The sequence below is a fragment of the Danio rerio genome, chromosome 17, assembly GCF_049306965.1.
Source record: "Danio rerio strain Tuebingen ecotype United States chromosome 17, GRCz12tu, whole genome shotgun sequence".
NCBI classification, from domain to species: Eukaryota; Metazoa; Chordata; class Actinopteri; order Cypriniformes; family Danionidae; genus Danio; species Danio rerio.
Genome location: NC_133192.1, coordinates 56,437,623 through 56,448,139, shown reverse-complemented (window position 1 = coordinate 56,448,139; position 10,517 = coordinate 56,437,623).

Sequence of the window (10,517 nt, the reverse complement as noted above, 5' to 3'; positions counted from 1 at the left end):
CCCCCCCCCTATTTATTTTTTTTATTCTCTTTTTTTCTGTATATAGTTTTGATTAGAATAATGGAAAATGAGGCAAGGGGATATGTTCTGTTGCTGTTATGAAGAAATTAGTGTTTTCTCTTTGGTCCCTGATTGGGGAATTTAAACTGTAAAAACTGTAAAAGTGACATACTGTACAGTTGAAGTCAGAATTATTAGCGCCCCTGTTTATTTTTTTCCCCAATTTCTGTTCTGTTCTGGAAAATTGTTTTAGCACATTTCTAAGCAAAATAGTTTTAAAAACTATTTCTAATAACTGGTTTATTTTCTCTTTGCCATGATGACAGTAAATAATATTTTACTTGATATTCTTCAAGACACTTCTATACAGCTTAAAGTGACATTAAAGGGCTTAACTAGGTTAATGAGGTGAACTAGGCAGGTTAGGGTAATTAGGCAAGTTATTGTATAACACTGGTTTGTTCTGTAGACGATCGAAAAAAAATTAGCTTAAAGGGGCTAATAATTTTGTCCAAAAAATGTTTTTAAAAAAATTAATAACTGCTTTTATTCTAGCCGAAATAAAACAAATAAGACTTTCTCCAGAAGAAAAAACATTATCAGACATACTGTGAAAATTTCCTTGCTCTGTTAAACATCATTTGGGAAATATTTAAAAAAGAAAATAAAAATCGAAAGGGGGCGAATAATTCTGACTTCAACTGTATGTCTACCGATGCTGTGAATTGTATCTCTCTGCAATAAAAACTTAAATAAAAACAAATAAATAAATAAAATGTCTGACAATGTTCTGTAAAGAAGTAGCAACAACTTAAACGTTTCAAGACTCACTGAGACAGGCCTATGCATTATTTAATCCACACCAAAATATCATGTTATCTGAAACCATTTTATCAAGTTCTATCATTACGTATGCTTTAGTGTACTGTAGAGATCTTCACAGGTCCACTTTGTTCCACTAGGTCAGACATGGCTGGAGTTCAGTATAAGTGGTTTCAGGTCTTGGGTAATTTAAAGGGGACCTATTAAACAATATTTCACATATCGTAAAATGGGGCATAATAGGTCCTCTTTAAAATATATGTGCATTTCCCAAACGGACCTGATAAGACCTGAAAGTTATAGGATGTATTGAGGTTAAAGTGAGCAGAACTTGATCGTGTATTTTCTTGTTCATGTTAATTGTTTTAAATGACTTTGAACATGTATTTGTGACCCCGGACCACAAAACTTTCTTTTGTTGCACAGGAATATTTTGCCAATAGGTAAAAATACAGTACATTGGTCAAAATAATTCACTTTTTTTGCTCAAAATCATTATAATATTGAGCAAAAATCATGTGTTTCATTAAAATGTTTTGTAAATTTCCTGCCAAATATATATAAAAACTAATTTTTGTTTGTTTGTTTGATTGTTGCTTATTCATTCAAATTAAAGATAATACATCAAGTCATGTCCGGTTTTGTTATCCAGGGTCACATTTGTAATAAAACTCGTGCTGAATTGTGTAAAACTAGCTCGCATGTTCCCTGCAAAAATTGGCACTCACACGCAATGACACCAACACCAATGATTAAATCGCTGAGGAATATCCACAAGATAAATGTAAACATCTACAATTGTAGCTCTGACAGCTCTGACAGGGACATGAGGGTTTTAAATCACTGAAAAACAGCTGCACGGGTGCAGAATATGTATCACAATTGACAGTTTGTCATGTCTCTGTTTTATTCTGTTGATATGTCATCCAAATATTCATAGTAGACAGAAAAAGCAGATGGTAATATGGCTGGTCTGTGTTTTGTTTCTAAGGAGATCCCAGTGTAGCTCTAGTTACGACCGACCAATAGTTTTTGCCCGCCAGGTCTCCACACGGGTCATTCATTCATTCATTCATTTTCTTTCTGCTTAGGTCCTATTTCAAAGGTTCCAGTATTGGGAAACACCCATACACACTCTTTCACTACAGCCAATTTAGTTTATTCAGTTCACCTAAAGCGTATGTCTTTAGACTGTGGGGGAAATCAGAGCACCCGGAGGAAACCAACGCCAACACAGGGAGAACATGCAAACTTCACACAGAAATGCTCACTGGCAAAGCTGGGACTTGATCCATACATATCACATGACTGAAAACAATACATTGAACAGTTCATTTAACAGGACATCAGCATTTTCACTAGGGCCATTTGTGTCACTCTATTTATGATTATCTCTTGAAATGATAGACATTTCTGTATATTTTTTGTTTCTGTATGGTAATTTGTTTCTGTATAGTGTCAGACTGAATTTATTATTAATTGCCATGCCGGTCCTCATATATTTTTTAAAGCAAACTTTTGGAAAATATTAGATTAAAGTATCTGCATTAGATTAAAGTAGACTGGTATTGTCGTCTGCTTATCTATATTTTTGACACTATATCCATCTCTCGTTCATTAGATTCACAAAATCCATCAACAGCAAGAGCAGGTACTGCAGTTTTGAAAATGAACCGTCTACTTAAGATTTGATGAGCGAACCAGTACAGCTCCTGCCAGCAGCAACAGACGGTGAGTGAAGTAGCAAGGAAACCATCAGCATCTGAAACCCTAAGCGGTGCTCAATGCCGCTTCAAGTTGCCACGTGCCATAGAGTCATCTGAAGCACAGCTCGTCCAGCAGATTATACATCGAATAAACATTGTGTGTGTCTTAAATAGTTTTGGGGAAAAAGTTAGAAATTACAGCCTGATCTCAGGAGAAAACGTAAGTATTTTACGCTTTGCCAGTTTAGTGGCTAATTCATACGAGTACAGTCGTATGAAATTGTAAGATTTTAAAAAGGAGGCGTGGCACCTAACCCCACCCCTAAACCTAACCATCATTGGGGGAAGAGCAAATTGTACTAAAATGTTTTTCCAGTTTAGTGGCTAATTCGTACAAGTTTAGTCGTACGAAATTGTACGATTTTAAAAAGGAGGCGTGGCACCTAACCCCACCCCTAAACCCAACCGTCATTGGGGGATAAGCAAATCGTACTACAATGTACGAATTAAATCGTACGAATTCATACAAATTAGCCACTAAATGAAAATATTACGAATTCCCGTCAGATTGCGTTGGAAATTACCATTTTAATCCTACTTTTTTTTTTTAAAAATGCAAAAAGCAACATATTTCACATCACTTTCTTTAAGAAATAACTAAATAACACATTTAGTTACATTGGTGACTGATGCGAAGTGTCTAATTATATAGATCTAAAATAGCTAAATAATACGTCATTATCATTCACTGAGATGTGTTATACTGGCTTCAACCCAGCTCTGCCACAGGCCACAGCAGACCAATAGCATGTAAAAACACCGGAGGAATAGATTAGTGCGATACACTACACCACAGTCAGATGGTACAGCCGCCGAGGCACTGGAGCACAAAGAGATTAGGATAATAAGTCCAGAGCCAAGAAAGGCCTTTCAGGAGAGAGAGAGCGGATAAGATTGCAGCCTGCTATCAGGTTGGCTCTGGTTCGCCCTGGATGACATTGTGAAAGGTGTCAGTCTGTAGACTAAGTTACACGCTCATTTATATTTACTGTAACCTCTATTCTGTAACCTTATTTTTTGGAAGCAAATAATCTGTACTATTTGCAAAATCATAATTATAACATCGCTCTTCATCTGAGTTTGTTTCAGGGTTAGTTCACTCAAAAAAGTAAAATTCTGGTATTAATTACTGTCCCTCATGTCGTTTCAGTTCCCTAAAGTTGTTGGTTTGCAAAGTTCTTGCCTTCATGTTCAAACTATGTTCGCTAGGTATTTTATTTTTAATATCTGAGGTAAACTTTTAAGTAAAATGTCAGGTTAAATGGTGTTTAAACTCAGACTGGTAACACTAAACACTAAATAAAGCACATATTTAGCATTTGAATGTGATCATAGTCACTCAAAAAGGACCATTTCTGGTTGTTCAAGCTATTTATTTAGAATGAGTTGAAACAACACAATTCTTTGAGTTTGTTTTGGGACCACTTAATTGTTTTTTGTTTAGTCCACTTCAATTTTTAAAAACTAATACGTTCAAGTTAACAGAATTCCCTCATGTTGGCCCAACACAAACTGTCACAATCACCAGTGATCTAATCCTTACAGATCACATAGATCGCATAGAACTACAAATCCGCCAATATATGGACAACAAGTTCCAGTCATGCACCACACACACTCACACCAGTTCCTGATCCTGACTGATTGCAAACACACAGTTTGGAGGATTGTCAAAGACTGATTACTAGAACTTTAAATACAGCACGCACACACACACACACACACATCTGTGCTGAGTCTTGTTATACTGTTTATGAGCATGACGACGCGTTTTTCTTGCCGTGTTTTTGACCCTCGCCTTGTTTGTTTATTTGCGTTGGCTGCTGCTTGCCTGTACTGACCACCTGCCTGTCTATCGACCACAACTCTGGATTGACCATATATATATGTTTGCTCTTGTGTTGACTGTTGCTCGCCTCACCATTCTCTTCATAATAAACCTTGCATTCAGACTAGAAAGCACCTAATTTTTTAATAGTTTTATTTTTTAGCATGACAATGATCCTAAACACACTGCTAATCATATCTGGGGAGAAAACAGCTGATGAAACAAAGTTCACACAGAGTCCAGACCTGAATATTACACTACCTGACAAAAGTCTTGTCGCCTATCCAAGTTTTAGGAGTAATATAAAAATAATAACTTGACTTCTAGCTGATCATTTGGTATCAGAAGTGGCTTAAATGAAAGGCAAAGGCCTCTAGTTTACGCTTATCATGCCTTGATTTTTAATGGTTTAATTAGGACAGTAAGGTCTGACTTTGCTCAAACAAAAGTCTTGTCATTTAGCAGAAATAATGTAGAGTACAGAATATAAAGTCATGCTGCAGTGGATAAAGAATGACTGCAATCTCTGCAATTACTCAAATCACTTATTGATAAAGTCATCTGGAATGGCAAAGAAAGTTCATCAAGATTCTTTGGGTTCATCTACAATGCCTCCTTCTTCATCTTCCCCCAGGCATGCTCAATAATGTTTATGTCTGGTGACTGGGCTGGCCAATCCTGGAGCAGCTTGACCTTCTTTGCTTTCAGGAGCTTTGATGTGGAGGCTGAAGTATGAGAAGGAGCGCTCTCCTGCTGGAGAATTGTCCCTCTCCTGTGGTTTGTAATGTAATGGGCAGCACAGATGTCGTGATACCTCAGACTGTTGATTTTGATCATCCACTCTGCAGATCTCTCGTACCCCCCCAAACTTAATGTAACCTCGAGCCATGATTTTTTTCTTCACCAAACTTGACTGATATCTGTGAGAATCTTGGGATGATTGGGATGCAGTTCAACAGATGATTTATCTGCTGCCACTTTTTTATTTGTTGCTTTTACAACTGGGATCGACAACAAGACTGGTGGTTCATTCTGCTGTGGCGGCCCCTGATAAATTAAAGAGACTAAGCCGAAGAAAAATGAATGAATGAAGGTACAGTTAACTGTTGGAAAATTAAGCCAGTTCCATGCGTGTTCAATAAGAAAAGGCCAGGAGATGGTTTTCTTCAATGCCAAAAATAATAGTAATTTATTAGATACAAATGAATAATTCGATGACAGAGTTCTGGGTTACGTTACCCCAATGCAATACAAGAATTACATTCAAGAGGTTCGCAACTCACATACATTTCCCTGACTCCAGCATATATACACAACTGATATGAACAGGTGGAGTTTTGGTTTAACGTCACTTATCAGTCTACAGTCCTTTGGCTCCTGTACCACAGACATACTTCCTCTTTCTGCAACCCTTCTCTGCATACCAGAACTGAACAATTACGTGCATCTTCAATGCATTTCACAACTTCTACAAGCATCATGACAACTTGTGACATGTCTAGACTTTGGGCTCTAATTTGATGGTCCATGCGCAGAGCGCAAAACGCAGGGCGCAAACGCTTTTAGGGCGTGTCAGAATGCATTTTTGCTAATTTACGGATGGGAAAATCCGCTTTGCGCCGTGGCGCATAGTCTAAAAGGGTTGAGTTTATTTTCTTAATGAGTTATAGGTGTGTTTTGAGAATAAACCAATTAGAGCCTCATCTCCCATTCCCTTTAAGAGCCAGCTGCATTGCGCCATAAGCGCATTTGCTATTTATAGGACGTGAAGTAAGTCTAAGTGGAAAAACTGAGCATTTCACAAGCAAACAGTTCACAGTTTTTTTTTTTTACAGAAAACTGTTAAACAGAGCATCTACTGCGTGAGAATGAGAGATAATGGATCTACTTTCACTTTGGCTCTTGGATAGGGAAACCTTTACGCACAGACATCAATTAGTCTATAAATAATTAATTTTGTTTGTTAAGCGCAAATATTTGTTTCAAAACTATTTCTAAATTCAGTTCTAATTTTCAGCAAACGAATAAATGAACAATAATAACGAAGTGTGCTCAAAAACCTGAGTTATATCCTAAAACACATGCTGTGCCCCATATGGTCTAAAACCTGACAGGTGGACAAATCTAAGCTTGTTTTTAATAAAACAAATATAAATATGGATATAATAAATAATACTGCTAATAATAATAACATTATACAAAAGCAAATTGTTATGAATGAACTGAAAAAGCCTCCCGAGATGAAGAAGACATAAAAGCAGTGATTTTTCATATTTATGTAGGCTAGAAAATAATATGTTTTGTAATATTTTAATCCTTTATATTTATATCCTATATCTATTCTTATTATATCCTATATATATCCTTAATATTTACATTTTTTCATATGTAAAGATATTTGCCTATTGCTCTCTTGTGTGTATTAAGCAGTGTGTAAGCGAGGCGCAACTCTGCGCTGGAGTTTAGACCGGGTTAGTTTTGGTCTATTGAAAAATATATTTTAGTTTCTCAAAATAGCGACGCGCCAGCAGTGCGCCTCAGAGCGCCTTCCCTTTTAGACCAGAACGCCTATGGGTGCACAAATGAGCGCTAATGCATTTGCTATTTAAACAGTGTAGCGCAACGCCTCAAAACGACTCTTGCGCCAAGCTGAAACTAGCAAACAAGTATTGCGCCGCGCCTTGCACCACATTGCGCCGGGTGTTTGATAGGGCCCCCAAACTTATTCTGCTATTTCCATCTTGTCAGCATGTTCCTTAAAAAAAGTATGCAGCACAGTAAAAAAGAGGAAGTGTGTCTGGTCAATATGTGATCTCATACATAAGAGAAAGATTGATTAATCTGTTGTTAGTCTAAATATTTTTCTGATAGAAAATAAAGACACAAAAGTAAAAAAAAATAATAATAATTTTTTCCACATAACCCAAAAGCAATAACCAGGCATTTGTTCTAAATCTTTAAGCTAGATAGATTTGTGCAAAAGTATGAGGCTTTTAGCAATTCTGTCATCCCTTAATACAGAAAAAAGCACAATACAGTTCATTTCAAACCTCTAATAAAGACGAAATGCCAACCATATTACACTGGCTCCAAGAATTTTAAAATATATTTAATACAAAAAAGTCAAAAATACATTTAAAAATAAAAGTGCAGGTCTTATATGAATACTGTAAACACAAAAACACCTCATACAGCTTAGTTTATTTAATATATGGCCTTTTATCAGCTAACAAAGCATGCATGTCATGATAATAGAAATGATGCGACCTCATTGAGGATGACGCATTCGACACTGATTGGCACCAGTTAATAATTGAAGCCATTTCACTGGATACAGGCAACTTTAGACCTTAAACGTATACCTTACAAACAGCATGTGTTATTCATGAGCTGATTACTTTAGCCGGACTTTTCAAAAGAACTTGTATTATACACTGTTCGCAAAAGCATTGTTGATGGAGGAGACACAATGCAGGTGTTTTGCTTCATGCACATTTTATCGTTTGCATCATGTAAGCAGAACTTATTATTATGTGGCAGTCGAACGCAGATTTAGACAACTGTTATGGTGGAGACGTGAATGGACTGAGACACTTTTTTCTCTTTAAAACAGGGTCTTTGATCTTTAAGGTGAATATGTGCTTCTTTAAACAGTCTGCTTAAGTGAATTCCTGAATTTTAAGCTATTTTTATTAGAGTTTTATGAACAAGTCATCGAGTCAGTGTCATGTTTCTGTAAATTTGCATTGTAGATCAGCACACGACTAGGTTTCCAAAGCTACTTGTCGTCAGCTAGTCTGCGAGGTTGCAGTTGGAACAAGACGTCATCTATTATTTAAGCTCAGAGTCAGTTTGATTTGTCTCTTGACAAATACGCTTGCTTCTCTTCAAGCATCTTATTGCTCCCCTGTCTTCAGTTTAAGACAATATGATTAGAAATTGTCATTCTTTTTCAAATATTTCCTAATATATGGATGGCTCAGTGGTTTGTACTGTCACCTCACAGCAAGAAGGTCGCTGGTTTGAGTCCCGGCTGGGTCAGTTGGTGTTTCTGTGTGGAGTTTGCATGTTCTCTCCTTGTTTGTGTGGACTTCCTCCGGGTGCTCGGGTTTCCCCCACAGTCCAAACACATGAGCTTCATTGCTCACAGCTGGTCCCACATTATTCAATTTACAACCCAAGCTCATTCTGGAAACGTAGCCCCGCGGACGTTTGTGGAGACCGCGATTTACGTGGCCGGAGGTACGTACAGACGCGTTTAGTTTTTTTCAAGCAAACGCTGCGGGGCGGTGTGGCGCCGCTCCGCTCCTCCTCTTCGCGCTTGGCTCGCCTCCGAGTGTAGGGCTTTCTCGATGCAACCAGTTTGTCCGCTTAGCTCACAGCATTGCGTCGGCGGAGCGGAGGCCCTGGAGGAGGAGCCGGCCGCGGTGAACGTCGACCGGGATCGAGTCCGGGGAACCGCGATTCCGGAAATCAGGTAAGACGAAAAACAGAATCCGAAAAATAAGGGCGAGAACGCGGCGGGATCCGAAAACGCGGTCGAAATCGAAGACGAGGGCTTTTGCTTTTTTTTTTTTTTCTGGACGGCTTTTGCGAACCGTCGCTCGGGTTTAGGGAAGAAGTGTCACGTTAGCAAGATCAAACAGGAACAAAAAGTTGCGGATCCAAGTGCAGTTTTAATTACAATGTGCATCAAACAGAAAAACAAGGTGTTCAAAGTGCAAAGTACAAATAAACAATAAAACAAGAAACAAAAAACAGAGACAGGGCTCAGGAATTCAGAAACTCTAAACTTACAGGAACACGGAGACAAGATGGACAAACGACGCAGTGACAAACAGAGGTGAAATGGTTGTATAAATAGTCCAGGAAATTAACAGGAAACAGGAACAGCTGTGAGCCAATCAGTGTACGTGGACCGGGTGTAATGCGCATGGTATGTATGAACTTGTAGTCTTTTGGGCGCTGTAGTCAATTCTCAAAGTCTGTGAACTACAGCGCCCTCCGGTGGTCACTGACCATCATGACAAGAAGGAGGAGAAGGAGGAAGAGGAGGTCGGCCGATCCGGCAGCTTTTCGCGCGAGAACGGCGCGGGCGCGAACGGTTCGCGCTCCCGAGAGGCGCCCGAGACGCGAAAAAGTGCGCACAGCGGCCTCTCGCGGATCCGCAAAAACAAAAAACGTTCGAATACGTACCTCCCGGGACGTATCTCGCAGTCCACAGAAACGTCCACGGGGCTACGTTTCCACAATGAGCCGGGGTTGTCAATTTAGGATTCACCAATCAGACGACTCCTAAGCCACTATAAATACCCCAAGCTCCATATAACAGCCGTCTTTGCTTTGAAGAATCCCCCCTTCCACCCCTACTCCTCCTCCTTTCCTAGATGGATGGCCCAGTGGTTAGCACTGTTGCCTCACAGCAAGAAGGTCACTGGCTCTAATTCTTACCAAGCCAGACAACGTTTCTGTGTGGAGTTTACACATTCTCCCCATGCTCGCGTGGATTTCCGCTGGATTCTCAGGTTTCCTCCCACCGTCCAAAAACATGCAACTTAAGTTAAATGACTAATCAGCACCATAGACATGCTCCTAGTAAGTAGTTATCTTATAAGATATAAGAGGAATCACTATCTGTTCATTAGATGCTACAGCAGGGGAGTTCTCGAGATCTACCTGAGCTCAAACTCCCCTCTCACCCTGCAAAGAGGAGGGAGCCCCGGGCTCGAGGATCTTATGAGCTCAGGGCTCTCTTTCGGGACAGCATGACAAACAAGGTTTATAATCAATCAGCTAAGTGTGAACTATTGAATGGGTGTTTCCGAATACTGGGTTGCAGTTGGAAGGGCATATGCTGGAATAGTTGGCAGTTCAATCTGCTTTGGCGACCCCTGATGAATAAGGGACAAAGCTAAAGAAAAATGAATGAGTGAATTGACGTTTAACAGAGCAAGGAAATGTTTGATAGTACTTCCTATTATGTTTTTTGTTCTGTGGAAAGGCTTTTCTCTTTCAGTTTGTCTGGAACAGCATCAAATTGACATCAAGCATGACGACAAAAAGTATGTAAGGAAAAAAAAAGGCAAAACATTTGGCATTCA